The sequence below is a fragment of the Bombina bombina genome, chromosome 3, assembly GCF_027579735.1.
Source record: "Bombina bombina isolate aBomBom1 chromosome 3, aBomBom1.pri, whole genome shotgun sequence".
NCBI lineage: Eukaryota > Metazoa > Chordata > Amphibia > Anura > Bombinatoridae > Bombina > Bombina bombina.
Window position 1 is genome coordinate 831,510,610 of NC_069501.1, and position 6,138 is coordinate 831,516,747.

Genomic DNA, 6,138 nt, shown 5'->3' on the forward strand with positions numbered 1-6,138 from the left:
GTAATAAAAAGTAAATTAGAAGGAGTACAGTTTAAATATGTGAAATATATAATACAGCTTTATAATATTACCTTTAAAAGTTAATTGCAATGACGGGTTTGAAATACTATACTAATAACTAAATACCGCTTAGTTCTTTTGAAGTGGCAGAAGCCGTCTTGTACGCTGAAAATCTTGGCAGCAAATGATCAGATCCAATACGCATGCGGTAATTGTGAACGCGCGAACGACATCAATGAACTTTCATTGTACTCCGCGCATGCGCATTAGATTCAAGCAGGCTGTGACGTAGCTTTCTGGCCGCCTATCGGCCAGAAAGACTATTGGTTAATAGAAACAACGTGACCAGGAAATAAAGTTACTGAGCAGAGACGGGCTGAATTGAAGAGTAAAAAAATGTGCGGATAAATGCGGCGAAAATGGTATTTAGGTGCACAATATAAAAAAATCATGAATGAAACTTCTAATGATTTTTAATAAATTGAGTCAATATGCATAGCTGATTAGATAAGTTTACTTTTACTTTAAGACAGACACTCCCCTTGATGAGATCCAGGATATGATTAAAGCCCTTAATTTGGCTAATTCCTTTATTTCTGATGCTTCCCTAAAGGTTATCATGCTGGGAGCAAAGATTTCAGGTTTTGCTATTCTAGCCCGCAGTGCTTTATGGTTAAAACCTTGGTCTGCGGATGTGTCATCCAACTCTAAATTTTTAGCGATTCCTTACAAGGGAAAGACCTTGTTTGGACCAGGCTTGATGGAAATAATCTCTGATATTACGGGAGGAAAGGGCCATCTTTTCCCTCAGGATAAGAGAAGCTAACAAAAGGGACGTCAGAGTAATTTTTGTTCCTTTCGAAGTTTCAAGGGAATTTCTTCTGCTTCCTCTTCCAAACAAGAACAGTCCAAGCCTTCCTTGTGGGGGCAGGCTTTCCTTCTTCACTCAGGCTTGGGTTCGAGGTGTTCAAGACCCCTGGGCAGTGGACATGGTGTTCCCAGGGATACAAACTAGAGTTCAAGAATTCTTCTCCCAGTGGCAGGTTTCTGCTTTCAAGATTATCTGTAGACCAGACAAAAATAGAGGCGTTCTTAAACTGTGTATGGGACCTCTCCGACCTGGGAGTGATTGTTCCTGTTCCAATGCAGGAACAAGGTCTGGGATTCTATTCCAATCTGTTCGTGGTTCCCAAGAAGGAGGGAACCTTCAGACCAATTTTAGATCCCAAAAATCTAAACAAGTTTCTTAGAGTGCCGTCCTTCAAGATGGAAACTATTCGTTCCATTCTTTCTCTGGTCCAAGAGGGTCAATTTATGACCACAGTGGATTTAAAGGACGCATACCTGCATGTTCCCATCCACAGGGACCTTCACAAGTTTCTAAGTTTTTAATTTCCTGACAAACACTTTCAGTTTGTGGCACTTCCATTCGGTCTTGCCACAGCTCCCAGAATTTACTCAAAGGTTCTGGGATCTCTGCTGGTGGTGCTCCAATTGCGGGACATTGGAGTGGCACCTTATCTGGATGATATTCTAGTTCAGGCGCCTTACTTTCAACAAGCAAGATCACACATGGAGATGTTGTTATCTTTCCTGCGGTCTCACATATGGATTTCAATGACAAGGGTAGTTTTCTTAAGAATCCTAGTAGACTTCTCATCAAGGATAATTTTTCTGACAGAAGTCAGGAAATCAAAGTTTTTGATTCTTGCCAAGCACTTCAGTCCTCTCCTTGGCCATCAGTGGCGGAGATTATGCAGATCTGTCTCCGTGATTACAGCTGGAGCAGAACACAAGGGATCTCTACTTTGCTGGTTGTCTCAGGATCATCCCTCCCATGAAATCTGCTTTTGCAGATCTTCCTGGCTGATTGTGACAACAGATGCCAGCCTTCTGGGATGGGGAGCAGTTTGGGGCTCTCTAAAGGCTCAGGAAACATGGACTCGGTCGGAGTCTGTTTTACCCATAAACATTCTGGAATTGAGAGCAATCTTTAATGCTCTCCTGGCCTGGCCTCAGTTAGCTTAACTCAGAGTTCCTTGGCCATGACAGAGGTAGCGAAGATCATTAAGTGGAAGGAGACCCACAATTGCTGTCTGTTGGCGATCCTCATTCCAGGAGTGAACATCTGGCAGACTTCCTAAGCAAGCAGACCTTTCACCCGGGGGAGTGGGAACTCCATCAGGAAGTGTTTTCCAGCTTGATTCTCATATGGGGTCAGTCAGAATTGGATCGCATGGCTTCTTGGCAGAATGCCAAGCTTCTGTGGTACGGGTCGAGGTCAAGGAACCCTCAGGCTGTACTGATAGACGCTCTGACAGTACCTATTTCCTTACACCGGCGTGGCCTCGCAGGATTTGGTATGCAGACCTGGTTGACATGTCATCTCTTCAACCTTGGAGACTTCCTTTGAGTAAGGAACGTCTACTTCAAGAACCTTTTTTTCATCCAAATCTAGTTTCTCTGAAGCTGACTGCTTCAAGTTTGAACTCTTAATTTTATCCAAGCGTGGATTTTCGGAATCGGTCATTGAGACCATGATTCAGGCTCGTAATCCTGTGACTAGGAAGATTTTTCATAAGATATGGCATAAATATCTATACTGGTTTGAATCCAAGGGCTACTCTTTGAGTAGAGTTCAGATTCCTAGAATTCTGTCCTTTCTCCAAGAAGGTTTGGAGAATGGATTATCGGCAAGTTCACTAAAGGGTCAAATATCTGCCTAGTCTATTTTGTTACAGAAACGTCTGGTGGACTTCCTAGACATACAATCGTTTTGTCAGGCCCTAGTCAGGATCAGGCCTGTATTCAAACCAGTTACTCCTCCTTGGAGTCTTAATTTTGTTCTTAAAGTTCTTCAAGGGGCTCTGTTTGAGCTGATGCATTCCTTAGATATTAAGTTATTATCTTGGAAAGATTTGCTTCTTGTCGCTATTTCATCTGCTCGTAAAGTTTCAGAGCTCTCTGTATTACAGTATGAATCTCCTTACCTTATTTTTTAATCGGATAGGGTGGTTTTACGTACTAAATTAGGGTTTCTCCCTAAAGTAGTTTCAGACCGGAACATTAATCAGGAGTTTGTTGTTCCTTCCATGTGTCCTTATCCTTCTTCTCAGGAGGAACGGCTTCTACACAATCTGGATGTGGTACATGCACTAAAATACTATTTACAGGCGACTAAGGATTTTCTTCAGTCTTCTGTTAGCAAAAGGGACAGAAAGCTACGACTACTTCTCTTTCTTTGTGGCTGAAGAGTATAATTTGCTTTGCCTATGAAACTGCTGGACAGCAGCTTCCTGAAGGAGTAACGGCTCTTTTTACGAGGGTTGTTTTCTTTTCCTGGGCATTCAAAATGAAGCCTTTATGGAACAGTTTTGCAAGGCTACAACTTGGTCCTCTCTTCACTCTTTTTCAAACTTCTGTAAATTTGACTTTTTAGCCTCGGCTGATGTTGTTTTTGGGAGAAAAGTTCTTCAAGCAGTGGTGCCTTATGTGTCATCTTTGTACTCTAGCTCGGGTATTGATTCCCAACAGTAATTAATGATGATCCGTGGACTCATCGTGTCATTAGAAAGAAAACAAAATTGATGCTTACCTGATAAATTTCTTTCTTTCTTAACACGAGTCCACGGCCCGCCCTGTTATTTAGACAGGTTGTTAGTATTTTATAAACTTCAGACACCTCTGCACCTTGTTGCTTCCTTTCTCTCCTTTACTTTGGTCGAATGACTGGAGTGGGATAGAAGGGAGGTGATATTTAACAGCTTTGCTGTGGTGCTCTTTGCCGCCTCCTGCTAGGCAAGAGTGATATTCCCAACAGTAATTAATTATAATCCGTGGACTCATTGTGTCAAGAAATAAATAAATTTATCAGATAAGCATAAATTTAGTTTTATTAAAATTATAACTTAATTTTTCCTATTATCATAATCTGAAGAAATGAATTAGCCCACCCATTTAGGGCGCGATCCGATATACGGCATAGTTTTTGGAGCAAGCGAGGGAACCCGCGCCGCCCGTAATTTCACCTCGCACATCGGGGTATCCAATATACGGCGCCGTCAGATGCTAAAGTGGCGTAAGTAGGACAAACTGGCGTTGTTCGGAAAAGTGCGCAAATACACATTTTAGTCGTCGCAAGTACTTACGCCAGTATTTTGTCCACGTAAAGTCTCAATAAAGTGTAGTTTTATGCAAATTAGGCTAACACTCATAAAATTACCCGCGACTCCATCTAAAAATGCGCAAAGTAATTAAGTTATTCAAAAGTCATATATAAACCCATGCGCAGCCGCAACACACTTCAGTGTGTTTGGATAGTTTGTTGAGCTACAGCATACTACAGTGAGTTTAGGATTAGTAAGAGTAGTGAGAGAGGCAAAATAGTTAGTTAAGTCGGATTTTTGTTTGGGTAAGCTTGTACATTTACTTACACTTATTTTTACATATTGCACACATTTTGCATACATACATATACAAAATACACAACACTTTTTTTTTTCTAACACCTCACACATTTTATTTCAATTTTACAGTGTGATAGGCTGAGTGTTTGGTTGTGTGTGTGTGTGTGTGATTGAACTGGGAGTGAGTGTGTGTAGTGTGAGGATGTCAGGGAGAGGTAGGGCGGAGGGGAGCGGAGTTGCAGGGAGAAAAATATCGTAGCGGACAGGAGGAGTAACGGGTTCCCCGTCAGGTAGTAAGTGGAGTGGGGAGAGGGAGAGTTAGAAGGGATGATGGGAGGGGAGATGCCCAGAGACCAGGCACACTTAGAAGAGGGACAGAAGGGGGGAGGAGGGAGAGGATAGGGAGGAACCCACACCAGGGACATCCCAGGGAGCAAGCCAGGTGGCCACAGAGGATGAGCGCATGAGATGGCCAAACTTCTCATTCAATGAGAATGTTGCACTAGTCCAGGCCATCATGGACAACCACAGTGCCCTCTTTGGCCAGGAGAAGGGCAAAGGCGTTGCCCAAAGGCGTAAGACAGAATGGTTGGCGGTAGAGGATGCTGTAAACAGTGTGGCCCCGCAGAGGAGGACTGATGAGGGACTTAAAAAAAGGTGGAACGAGGTGTAAGAGGTGGGTGAAAGAGAAGATGGGGCATGAAGCCATACACCAGAGGGGAACAGGCGGTGGTCCAACCCTGGAAACCAAATACAACACCTGGCAGGAGATGATACACAGCTCCCTGAGTATCACAGCAGTCCGTGGACTTCCAGGGGCTCGTGACTCAGGGGCTGCAACCACAGCACCTCATGCTGGTGAGTAACATCCCACACACCAGTATTATATGTATTTGAGATATAACATCCTTTAATGTCACACATTCATGTACACAATGAGGAGCATGGTATTTGGCCTACTAACAAAAACATCTACAATTATATTTCACATTAATGCTACTTAACACAATGCAATTCATGATATGAGGTGGAATAGTGCAATAGTAACATGTCTCAGAGTAACACAGGCCACAAGCCACATGTTGAGTTTTCAGTAAATGGACACTATAGCCATAATACTTTTAGCCCAGAAAGCAGGTTCTTTGCCTACATCAGGCTAAAGTAAATTGTGTGACCATAGTGTCACTTAAAGAACACATTTTCTCCATCACTGACATGTACACAAAACTATTGTATGAAACACATACCTGTATACTGTGCAGATTAAAATCCCTCATATCACAAATCACATTGTGCACATGCATGTTATACAGTTTGACATGAGAATGAGTATTGTCCCTAGCATGTATCAATGTACATTGTATGCCCACATGGACATATATATGACTGTACTAATCCCTATCATCATTTAACTCCACAGAACCTCCTGTCACCAGGCTGCAAACAGGCATGCTGCCACCTCCACCACCAGTCACAGCCATGCAGCCACCTCCACCACCAGTCTTCAGACAGCAACATGGACAGTATGCTCCCAGGCATGAGCAGGGTTGGATTGCCTCAGTTGAGGACCCAGAAGTGATGCCACCACCATTGGCATATGACCCCTGGCAAGATACCTGACCTGAGGAATATTCTTTTGGCTTTGAGGGGAAGCCAAGTCAGCCACGAAGGGTCCATGTCTTTACCCCCCCCCCCAACACAATATCAGGCCAGTCATGGCTTTTACACACAG